This window comes from Cyclopterus lumpus, chromosome 21 (genome assembly GCF_009769545.1).
Source record: "Cyclopterus lumpus isolate fCycLum1 chromosome 21, fCycLum1.pri, whole genome shotgun sequence".
Classification (NCBI taxonomy): domain Eukaryota; kingdom Metazoa; phylum Chordata; class Actinopteri; order Perciformes; family Cyclopteridae; genus Cyclopterus; species Cyclopterus lumpus.
Window position 1 is genome coordinate 25,114,731 of NC_046986.1, and position 12,812 is coordinate 25,127,542.

The window sequence follows — 12,812 nt, forward strand, 5'->3', positions numbered from 1 at the left end:
TAGCACTGTTAGCTCTATCAGTACTTCCACTCGTAGTCTGCGCTGTTAGCTCTGTTAGTACTTCCACTCGTAGTCTGCACTGTTAGCTCTGTCAGTACTTCCACTCGTAGTCTGCACTGTTAGCGCTGTTAGCTCTGTCGGTACGTCCACTCGTAGTCTGCACTGTTAGCACTGTTAGCTCTGTCAGTACTTCCACTCGTAGTCTGCACTGTTAGCACTGTTAGCTCTGTCAGTACTTGCACTCGTAGTCTGCGCTGTTAGCTCTGTTAGTAGGCTACTTCCACTCGTAGTCTGCACTGTTAGCACTGTTAGCTCTGTCAGTACTTCCACTCGTAGTCTGCACTGTTAGCGCTGTTAGCTCTGTCAGCTCTGTCAGTACTTCCACTCGTAGTCTGCACTGTTAGCGCTGTTAGCTCTGTCAATACTTCCACTCGTAGTCTGCGCTGTTAGCTCTGTTAGTACTTCGACTCGTAGTCTGCGCTGTTAGCTCTGTCAGTACTTCCACTCGTAGTCTGCGCTGTTAGCTCTGTTAGTACTTCCACTCGTAGTCTGCACTGTTAGCTCTGTCAGTACTTCCACTCGTAGTCTGCGCTGTTAGCTCTGTTAGTAGGCTACTTCCACTCGTAGTCTGCACTGTTAGCACTGTTAGCTCTGTCAGTACTTCCACTCGTAGTCTGCACTGTTAGCGCTGTTAGCTCTGTCAGTACTTCCACTCGTAGTCTGCACTGTTAGCGCTGTTAGCTCTGTCAATACTTCCACTCGTAGTCTGCGCTGTTAGCTCTGTTAGTACTTCCACTCGTAGTCTGCACTGTTAGCTCTGTCAGTACTTCCACTCGTAGTCTGCACTGTTAGCGCTGTTAGCTCTGTTAGTACTTCCACTCGTAGTCTGCGCTGTTAGCTCTGTCAGTACTTCCACTCGTAGTCTGCACTGTTAGCGTTGTTAGCTCTGTTAGTACTTCCACTCATAGTCTGCACTGTTAGCGCTGTTAGCTCTGAGCAGCCGGCTATATTGAGAGCTGACCGCTGACGACTTACTGACTCTGTGTCAGCAGGCATGGTATAATATCCAGCACTGGACATGTGACTGCTACTAACAACTCTTAAGGGCTCAATATGCTTCAAACAAAGGTATTTACACCTGCTCCACATGTCATTAAAGGGATAGTTTGAAGCCATATGCTCTCTTCAAAAACACCAGGTTCCTTTAACAAAAACGGTAATTTGGCAAAACATGGGAGTCTCTAAGCTACCACTGTTTCGATTTGTGGCTTTATTTGTGTACTTGTGTGCCTTTGGTGTTAGTTAGTAATGTGGATATAGGGTTTCAGAGAAAGGGTTAAAGTCCTGCATTCTTCCTCACTTCTATGTGAAGTGGTTGAATTATTGTTTTAGAAAGTTATACCACAGTCATTCCATACATAGGAGTCTGTCTCATGAATTATAAACATGAATATCAACACATTTAGTATTTGTTAATCCAATATGCATCAAAAAACCAATATGCATCAAAAAACACATGTATGACAAGAGAAGAGGGCAAGCATGTGACTTGATGCACACAGCATCAAATGCAGTTTGAAATAACACTCATTTACTCAACTACACTGTGATTTTTCTGTCATGAAGTGCATTTATTGGACAATAATATGTCCTTTTAAATGTTCACTCTGAAAACACACTTCCTCAGGGTTTGATTCATTGTGCTTTTAACTGGCACGTTATATTTAGAGACTGGGAAACCTATTTAAATTTCATGGTTTTATTGTTTTATTATGTTGTATAATCACTTACTCACGGTACTAAGGTTTATTATAATCATATGAATCAGACGATAGAGACCATGCATTCAACTCATTGTGCCCTTATGAAACCCCTCACATTGTTAAACACTACATGTAGATCAGACACTAGCCACGTGTCCATTCACACATTTGTATGTGCATTTTGAAGTATCGCTTTAGAAAAGCTGTACAGCCATGCACAAAACTACTGTTCATTCGCTCCGAAACCAGTTGATGGAAACACACCTTATTCACTTTTCTTCTTTTGTGACATTTCAACAGTTCGCTTAACATTTTCTTGACAATAGAATAAAAACATGGCTCCCGTGAAACTGTTCAGAGATGAAGAGTTTGACTCCAAAATGACCCACAGTGAATGATTAGTGACTCGACAGTCTCCAACAGGACACTATGCAGCTAAACGGAGAGTGAAGATTAAAGGGCAACTTTAATGGAATTAAATACCTTTTACATACCTTTATGATTTTGCACAGACATGTGATTAAGGTGATGTTTATCTGTGTCTGCTGGAGGGGGAACAAGTTTATTACCAATAAATAAATAATACAAATTCAGCAGACCCCAAGTGGCCAATAATACAATAAATGCAGCTTTAAAGTTATTTATTTATCTTTTTTTAATTGAATAAGTAAATATTGCATGAATATTTGCGCCTAAATATAGACATCATTTATCATTTTAAAATGGTACCATTCAAATTGACATGTGTCACTTTTTACATTTCTTGATTGCAGTTTTTATTAAGTAAAAAAAATATGTTGACTACTACTGTATATGTTGAGACGACATATGAGTGTTTTGAACTCTGCTTTCCACTCGATCGGTTTCTAGCACTGGAGACTGTTGGCCCTGAACGTGCTCAACAGAAGGACTATGTTGTGGAGAACTGTTTGACTTTGACTGATGATGACAGTGACAACATGGAAGAGAAGAGAAAGAGCGTGAACTAGAGCTGTGTCTCCTAATCAATTTAGATTCGGACCTGCTCTCAAGGTGCAGAACGAGGACAGGATCCTATTTAATCACCGTAATGTATTGTTATGACATGATTCATTTCATTCTGTATATATTCCTAATTAAATGTGTTTCCAAGTCCAAGAGAGAAAGAAAAAAGTGTGAACTGTTTAAAGCAGACTGGAAAGTGTATGGTATGTGGAGAGAGGAAGCAGAAAGATAGGGAGGAACACAAAATATAAGAGGACTATACAATAATAAGATGAGCTGAGCCAGAGTTCAGTAACACAGTTACATTAAGGAAAAACACTAATGATACATTTTCCACCACAATTCCCCCTTTGGTCAGTATAGTGACCATTAAAGTGTTTACAATTTATCGATACATCAATACATACTTCCCCAAAGAATGGTTTACATATGCACATCGATAAGGTTAAAGCATCAGCTGTTTTTGTGAGAAGTAAGCAACTCTATGTTGTAGCAAGCTGAGGAATCTTGACATAATATTAATTAAACCCTGACACGATCTTGGGAGATGAGTCAGCCGACCTCCATCTCCAGGGTTCTGGATTCAAAAGAATAACATGTCAGTGAGGTGGTAACAAGCAATGATCATCACAACTTAAACGAATACATTAAATCACCCGATTATATTTTCATAACAATTATTAGCAACCAATTGTTGATCTAATTGATTCTTTTCCCAGTTAGCATTCATTGGATTATGTATTCTTTATTACACCACATCTAAAAGGAAAAAAAACATGTAATAATAAGGAATATAAGTAGTATTACTCAGGCACCTGAAAAAGATCCCTTTTTCACTCCTCCTCTTCTTCATCAGAGGAAGGAGGGAATGCGATTTGGATTTCAAATTCAACCTTAGAGGGGTCAGACATTAGATCGTGTGCATCGATTTGTGGAAGATTCACCAATTGGGAAACAGTCTGTGTTATGGTTCTTTCAATCCCCCTTTTCAATTCAATTTCAATTCAGTTTATTTTGTATAGCCCAATATCACAAATTACAAATTTGCCTCAGAGGGCTTTACAATCTGTACACATACGACATCCCTGACCTTTGACCTCACATCGAATCAGGAAAAACTCCCCAAAAATAACCTTTGACAGGGAAAAAAGGGAAGAAACCTTCAGGAGAGCAACAGAGGAGGATCCCTCTCCCCGGATGGACAGAAGCAATAGATGTCATGTGTACAGAATGAACAGTGTTACAGAGTTACATAAACACATAACATGAATATGACAATGTATGAATGGAACTCCAATCCATGAAACAGAAGGAGGTAGAGAGGAGGGGGGGCGGGGCGCATCAGCAGGACCAACGGGAGGCCGGCTCACCAGGCATCAGACACCTCCAGGTCCAATGGACCCTATGAGACGTGAAGTCATAACGACTCCGGGGAGGAAGCAGAGTTAATAAGGTGCAATGGAGGGATGTAAATTCATCCATAAGGAGAGAGAGAAGAGGAGATAGGTGCTCAGTGTATCCTAAAACATCCCCCAGCAGCCTATAAGCCTATAGCAGCATATCAAGGGGCTGGACCAGGGCAAACCTGATTCAGCCCTAACTATAAGTGCTATTAAAGAGGAAAGTCTTAAGTCTATTCTTAAATGAGGTGACTGTGTCTGCCTCCAGGACTGAAAGTGGAAGCTGGTTCCATAAAAGAGGAGCTTGATAACTGAAGTCTCTGGCTCCCATCCTACTTTGTAGGACTCTAGGAACCACAAGTAGCCCCGCATTTAGTGAGCGCAGCTCTCTAGTGGGGCAATATGGTACTACAAGCTCCTTAAGATATGATGGTGCATCACCAATCAAGGCTTTGTAGGTGAGGCGAAGAATTTTAAATGTGATTCTTGATTTTACAGGGAGCCAGTGCAGAGCAGCTAATACAGGAGTCATGTGATCTCTTTTCTTAGTTTTTGTGAGTACACGAGCTGCAGCATTCTGGATCAACTGGAGGGACTTAAGAGACTTATTAGAGCAGCCTGATAATAAGGAGTTGCAGTAATCTAGTCTGGAAGTAACGAACGCGTGAACCAGCTTTTCTGCATCTTTTTGAGACAAGATGTGCCTGATTTTTGAAATGTTACGTAGATGAAAAAATGCAGTTCTTGAGATTTGCTTAACGTGGGAGTTAAAGGACAAGTCTCGGTCAAAGATAACGCCGAGATTCTCTACAGTGGTGTTGGATGCCAGGGCAATGCCATCTACAGAAACCACATCACCAGATAATTGATCTCTGAGGTGTTCAGGGCCCAGTAAAATAACTTCAGTTTTGTCTGAGTTTAACATCAGGAAGTTGCAGGTCATCCATGTCTTTATGCCCAAAGGAAGTATATATAACGTAAATAAAATTGGTCCAAGCACAGAACCTTGTGGAACTCCATGATTAACGTTGGTGGTCATCGAGTCTTCATCGTTTACAAATACAAATTGAAAAACGATCTGATGAATAGGATTTAAACCAACTTAGTGCGGTACCTGAAATGCCAATCGACTGATCCAGTCTCTGTAATAGGATGTCATGATCAATGGTGTCGAACGCAGCACTAAGGTCTAATAATACCAGTACAGAGATGAGTCCTTTATCTGATGCAATTAGGAGGTCATTTGTAATTTTCACCAGTGCTGTCTCTGTGCTGTGGTGTTTTCTAAATCCTGACTGAAACTCCTCAAATAAACTATTCTGATGTAGGAAGTCACACAACTGATTTGCGACTACTTTCTGAAGGATCTTAGAGAGGAAGGGAAGGTTAGAGATCGGTCTGTAGTTAGCCAACACCTCTGGATTAAGAGTGGGCTTCTTCAGGAGAGGTTTAATTACAGCTACTTTGAAGGAATGTGGTACATGGCCTGTTAGCAAAGACACATTAACAATATCCAGCAGAGAGGTGCCAATTAAAGGCAACACGTCTTTAAGCAGCCTCGTTGGGATGGGGTCTAAGAGACAGGTAGACGGTTTAGAAGTAGAAACCGTTGAGGACAGGGATGTCGTATGTGTACGGATTGTAAAGCCCTCTGAGGATAATTTGTAATTTGTGATATTGGGCTATATAAAATAAACTGAATTGAATTGAACTTGTGTGCTTTTGATCCATGCTGCCAGTTGATGGTTCGGGAGACATGACGTCCCTCAACTGTGTCCAGCAACAAAAAACAAACAAAAATGCGGAATTTTGCTTGTGTTTGTCATACATGATTTTAATAAATTTCCTTGTGCTGTATGAAATTATTACTGTGACCACAATTAGTTTTAAACCGTTAGTTGATGCATTATAATAACTACTATGTAACCATGTCTTATATTGGCATATCTCTCTTCATGTAATGGTTCAAATGATATCTACCGAAAAGTTATTTTTCATTTGTTGTGTGTTCTTCTATGAACTAGTGCACATGCCCCTGCATTGCAGAACCTGTTAACCACACATTGGTAAGGAGAAGATCTTGGTTTGGGTTAAAATAAGTACGTTTGTTAGATAAAATGAGTATGTTGGTTACACAACTTACACATTGTGTTAGTTAAGTACGAGAGTTACGCAACTAAAGTAATTTGGCCATCTGACTTCCTTAGAGTCCTGGCTCACGATTACAACGGTTGTTTAGGAATTTAAGTGCAGCCTGATATCCTTCATAGTAGAAATGAGAAAAGAATAGCTGTTGAAGTGTTTATCCTTCAGGTTCTTTTAAAACAACATTCTTTTAACTGGCCTCTTTTATCAGAATTGCTAAAGTTGGTTTCCAAATGCTTTTTTGCACAGTGGTACAAATGTGATTGGAAACAGTCTAAAAACTGCATATCAGATCAGCAGGTATGCAGTCATAAACTTTTTATAGAAACTGGTCGACATGGGGTGAAGGTCACATGCTGGAAATCTCATTGTATCCTCTTTCTTCTTCTTTTTTAGCTGGTGGGACAGTTTCCCAAAGGTGTCTTCACTTCCTTATTTTAGTGGAGGTCAGGTACCTGAACTACTGATGGACCTATCAGATTAGATTGCTATCTGCAATAAGATCACCTACGATAATGGCTTCGATATAACACAACTCATTCACACTCTAAGAGCAGAAAGATACTTAACATTTACTGCGTTCTGAATGAAGGACAAGTCCGATAGAGAGAAAAAGATAAAAGCTGATCGGACAGATAAAGATAAAGGCATGATAAGACTCCCTCTGAAGGGCTACCATAAGTATTTAACTGATCTTTCCTCATACTGATTTATACACACAGAGAGAAAAATACCCTGCACACCACTTTATTGTTTATGAGATGTGGACAATAATGTGAATCACGGCACAAAGCTGGATGGATTACTGAACAGGAATATGCTCAAGGGCCCAAAGTGTCAGAGGTATGTGTCACTTAAAGAGATACATACCAACCAGGAAGAGACCCACAATGAACAGAAAGAAACTTAAAAAGACTACAAAAAGACTCAACATGTCTAGCAAGAGGCACAAAGCAACTAGAAAGAGATGCAAAACAACTACAACAAGGGGAAAAACATCCACAGACTGCAAAACGTCCAAAACAAAATTACAAAGAGACAAAAAACAACATAAAAAGCTGCTAAACGACCATAAAGTCTCTGTCTTGCTCCTCCTATGTGAGAGAGGTGCTGAGGCCTGTTGCATGTCTGTGTCCATGGACCCTTTCACTCTTCTGGAACATTTTGAACTCACTACAGTTGCATTAGGATATAATTATTCTAAACAATCATAACATTAAAGTTGCGTATTGCTTTTGAAAAATCTAAATTACAGGAGTAGTTTTAAAAGGTGAAATAAATGAATGCGCTGAAACTGGAAAGTAACTTCTATGAGACTGCTCATCTTGACATAAAGGTTACATCATTAAGAATTTAAGGGGAAAGAAATGGTGGTCGTCAGTCACAGTTTCTATGTCTTACAACATGTCCGGAGAAGATCTGTGTGCTTAATGTACACCAGATACACGTTGAATTCATTCTTCAACAAAATGCATCAGTGGTCTCTTAACATGTGTGTTCTTGTGGTCTCCTAACATGTGTGTTCTTGTGGTCTCCTAACATGTGTGTTCTTGTGGTCTCCTAACATGTGTGTTAGAACCCTGCTGCAATGACATTTCATAATTTACACGTTGAATTCATTCATCAACAAAATGCATCAGTGGTCTCCTAACATGTGTGTTCTTGTGGTCTCCTAATATGTGTGTTATTGTGGTCTCCTAACATGTGTGTTCTTGTGGTCTCCTAATATGTGTGTTATTGTGGTCTCCTAACATGTGTGTTCTTGTGGTCTCCTAATATGTGTGTTCTTGTGGTCTCCTAGCATGTGTGTTCTTGTGGTCTCCTAACATGTGTGTTCTTGTGGTCTCCTAACATGTGTGTTCTTGTGGTCTCCTAACATGTGTGTTCTTGTGGTCTCCTAATATGTGTGTTATTGTGGTCTCCTAACATGTGTGTTCTTGTGGTCTCCTAATATGTGTGTTATTGTGGTCTCCTAGCATGTGTGTTCTTGTGGTCTCTTAACATGTGTGTTCTTGTGGTCTCCTAACGTGTGTGTTATTGTGGTCTCCTAACATGTGTGTTCTTGTGGTCTCCTAACGTGTGTGTTATTGTGGTCTCCTAACATGTGTGTTCTTGTGGTCTCCTAATATGTGTGTTCTTGTGGTCTCCTAATATGTGTGTCATTGTGGTCTCCTAACATGTGTGTTCTTGTGGTCTCCTAACATGTGTGTTATTTGTGGTCTCCTAACATGTGTGTTCTTGTGGTCTCCTAACATGTGTGTTATTGTGGTCTCCTAACATGTGTGTTCTTGTGGTCTCCTAATATGTGTGTTCTTGTGGTCTCCTAACATGTGTGTTCTTGTGGTCTCCTAACATGTGTGTTCTTGTGGTCTCCTAATATGTGTGTTCTTGTGGTCTCCTAACATGTGTGTTCTTGTGGTCTCCTAACATGTGTGTTATTGTGGTCTCCTAACATGTGTGTTCCTGTGGTCTCCTAATATGTGTGTTCTTGTGGTCTCCTAACATGTGTGTTCTTGTGGTCTCCTAACATGTGTGTTCTTGTGGTCTCCTAATATGTGTGTTCTTGTGGTCTCCTAATTTGTGTGTTCTTGTGGTCTCCTAACATGTGTGTTCTTGTGGTCTCCTAACATGTGTGTTATTGTGGTCTCCTAACATATGTGTTCTTGTGGTCTCCTAACATGTGTGTTCTTGTGGTCTCTTAACATGTGTGTTCTTGTGGTCTCCTAACATGTGTGTTCTTGTGGTCTCCTAATATGTGTGTTCTTGTGGTCTCCTAACATGTGTGTTCATGTGTATCAGTGGTCTCCTAATATGTGTGTTCTTGTGGTCTCCTAACATGTGTGTTATTTGTGGTCTCCTAACATGTGTGTTCTTGTGGTCTCCTAACATGTGTGTTCTTGTGGTCTCCTAACATGTGTGTTATTGTGGTCTCCTAACATGTGTGTTCTTGTGGTCTCCTAATATGTGTGTTCTTGTGGTCTCCTAACATGTGTGTTCTTGTGATATGCTAATATGTGTGTTCTTGTGGTCTCCTAACGTGTGTTCTTGTGGTCTCCTAACATGTGTGTTCTTGTGGTCTCCTAACATGTGTGTTCTTGTGGTCTCCTAAAATGTGTGTTCTTGTGGTCTCCTAACATGTGTGTTCATGTGTATCAGTGGTCTCCTAATATGTGTGTTCTTGTGGTCTCCTAACATGTGGGTTCTTGTGGTCTCCTAACATGTGTGTTATTGTGGTCTCCTAACATGGGTGCTCTTGTGGTCTCCTAACATGTGCGTTCATGTGTATCAGTGGTCTCCTAACATGTGTGTTCATGTGTATCAGTGGTCTCCTAACATGTGTGTTCTTGTGGTCTCCAAACATGTGTGTTCATGTGTATCAGTGGTCTCCTAACATGTGTGTTCTTGTGGTCTCCTAACATGTGTGTTCTTGTGGTCTCCTAACATGTGTGTTCTTGTGGTCTCCTAACATGTGTGTTCTTGTGGTCTACTAATATGTGTGTTCTTGTGGTCTCCTAACATGTGTGTTCTTGTGATATGCTAATATGTGTGTTCTTGTGGTCTCCTAACGTGTGTTATTGTGGTCTCCTAACATGTGTGTTATTGTGGTCTCCTAACATGTGTGTTATTGTGGTCACCTAATATGTGTGTTATTGTGGTCACCTAATATGTGTGTTATTGTGGTCTCCTAATATGTGTGTTCTTGTGGTCTCCTAACATGTGTGTTCTTGTGGTCTCCTAACATGTGTGTTCTTGTGGTCTCCTAAAATGTGTGTTCTTGTGGTCTCCTAACATGTGTGTTCATGTGTATCAGTGGTCTCCTAACATGTGTGTTCTTGTGTATCAGTGGTCTTCTAACATGTGTGTTCATGTGTATGTATCAGTGGTCTCCTAACATGTGTGTTCTTGTGTATGTATCAGTGGTCTTCTAACATGTGTGTTCTTGTGTATCAGTGGTCTCCTAACATGTGTGTTCTTGTGTATCAGTGGTCTCCTAACATGTGTGTTCTTGTGTATCAGTGGTCTCCTAACATGTGTGTTCATGTGTATCAGTGGTCTCCTAACATGTGTGTTCTTGTGTATCAGTGGTCTTCTAACATGTGTGTTCTTGTGTATCAGTGGTCTTCTAACATGTGTGTTCTTGTGTATCAGTGGTCTCCTAACATGTGTGTTCTTGTGTATCAGTGGTCTTCTAACATGTGTGTTCATGTGTATGTATCAGTGGTCTCCTAACATGTGTGTTCTTGTGTATGTATCAGTGGTCTTCTAACATGTGTGTTCTTGTGTATCAGTGGTCTCCTAACATGTGTGTTCTTGTGTATCAGTGGTCTCCTAACATGTGTGTTCTTGTGTATCAGTGGTCTCCTAACATGTGTGTTCATGTGTATCAGTGGTCTCCTAACATGTGTGTTCTTGTGTATCAGTGGTCTTCTAACATGTGTGTTCTTGTGTATCAGTGGTCTTCTAACATGTGTGTTCTTGTGTATCAGTGGTCTCCTAACATGTGTGTTCTTGTGTATCAGTGGTCTTCTAACATGTGTGTTCTTGTGTATCAGTGGTCTCCTAACATGTGTGTTCTTGTGTATCAGTGGTCTTCTAACATGTGTGTTCTTGTGTATCAGTGGTCTTCTAACATGTCTGTTCTTGTGTGTCAGTGGTCTTCTAACATGTGTGTTCTTGTGTATCAGTGGTCTCCTAACATGTGTGTTCTTGTGTATCAGTGGTCTTCTAACATGTCTGTTCTTGTGTGTCAGTGGTCTTCTAACATGTCTGTTCTTGTGTATCAGTGGTCTCCTAACATGTGTGTTCTTGTGTATCAGTGGTCTTCTAACATGTGTGTTCTTGTGTATCAGTGGTCTCCTAACATGTGTGTTCATGTGTATCAGTGGTCTCCTAACATGTGTGTTCATGTGTATCAGTGGTCTCCTAACATGTGTGTTCATGTGTATGTATCAGTGGTCTCCTAACATGTGTGTTCTTGTGTATGTATCAGTGGTCTTCTAACATGTGTGTTCTTGTGTATCAGTGGTCTCCTAACATGTGTGTTCTTGTGTATCAGTGGTCTTCTAACATGTGTGTTCTTGTGTATCAGTGGTCTCCTAACCTCCGTAATATTCTGGAGGCAGAAAACTATCTTCTCACAACTGTTTCTCATTTTACTAAAGCCTTGAGATGAAAGTGAGAAAGAAAGTCTGATTATCTATTTTCTGATTCTGATCTAAATTGTTTTCTTCCTGTGTTTGTGACATTTGAACAGTTGAAACTTTTTTATCAGTGAAACAGATAACTGGTGAAAACAAGTTTTGATAGATGATCTTTTCAGAGGCTAAAGTGCACCACTAGCCTATGTTGCAAATAAAAAATATAAAATATACTTTGCCCAAAAGTCTTAACACATAAAAGACACAATGTTGGTGTTAAACGATTGCTACATTGCAGCAAATACTGTAAAATGGTTATTAGTTTAACGTGTTCGACAGTCAAACTCCCCAATTGTCGAGCGCGTAGACCAAATGAGATGCAGCAGTAACAGTACCACAAACTGCCGGTTTCAAGATTCCCATTGAACCAAACCTTGCCTGGCACAGTCTCAACAAAAACATTTAAAGTCATAACATGTCAAATGTTATATAGCAATACATTATACAAATGACATTACTTTTTTTGTGCCTACTCCATTTTATTGCACAGAAGTATAAACAATTTATCCACAAAACGCAACCAATGGGAGGAGTGTTTCCCATGTCTTTATTGTTCAGACTGCAGCACACGCCATTGTTTTAAATGTGCTCAGTGGCTGAATTATTTTGCAGTTTAATATATAATGCATTATCTTTGTGGTGTTACTGGTTGTCTTTTAACTTTATAGTTGTCCTTTAACTTTATTGTTAAAGGACAACTTTACTTTTGACTTTATAATTAAGCACTACCCCGTCCAGACTCTTCAGTAGGACTGGGAAGGTAAGAACAACACAATTGGGTCATTAAACATCATAAAAAGAAGAAAAAAAACAGAAGAAGAGAACAATTCATTTCCTGTCCTTTTTATTTTTTGCACACTGGGCATGTGACGTGAAGTGCCTATAAAATATATACACTCCGACTTGCTTTATAATATTGTCAGGGTGGGTGTGTATATAACATTTGAAACATTAATATAGCAGCAAACCACTATTGTACAGATATAGTGGAGTATTGTCTACCATTCTCTCCCTCTCTCCAAGCAAATAAGCAACGACTGGTAAATCAACTGGTCAACATTGCTTTTAAGTGTCATCTCAGCCATTGAACTCAGCCAATGTCTATTTACAGCTGTGCCCTGATTGACCTTCTTGTATGAGAGATACATCTTGGGAAATGCAGTATTGTACCATGTTGCAAACGTTTTGAAATGTTCCTTGTAATTAAATGTTGCCAGGAAATTGATGAACCTAATATCGTGTTACGGTACACTTTGTCAATTATTTTGTGTTCCATATTTAACTTGGATTTAGATGTATTGACATTTAAGACAATGATATAT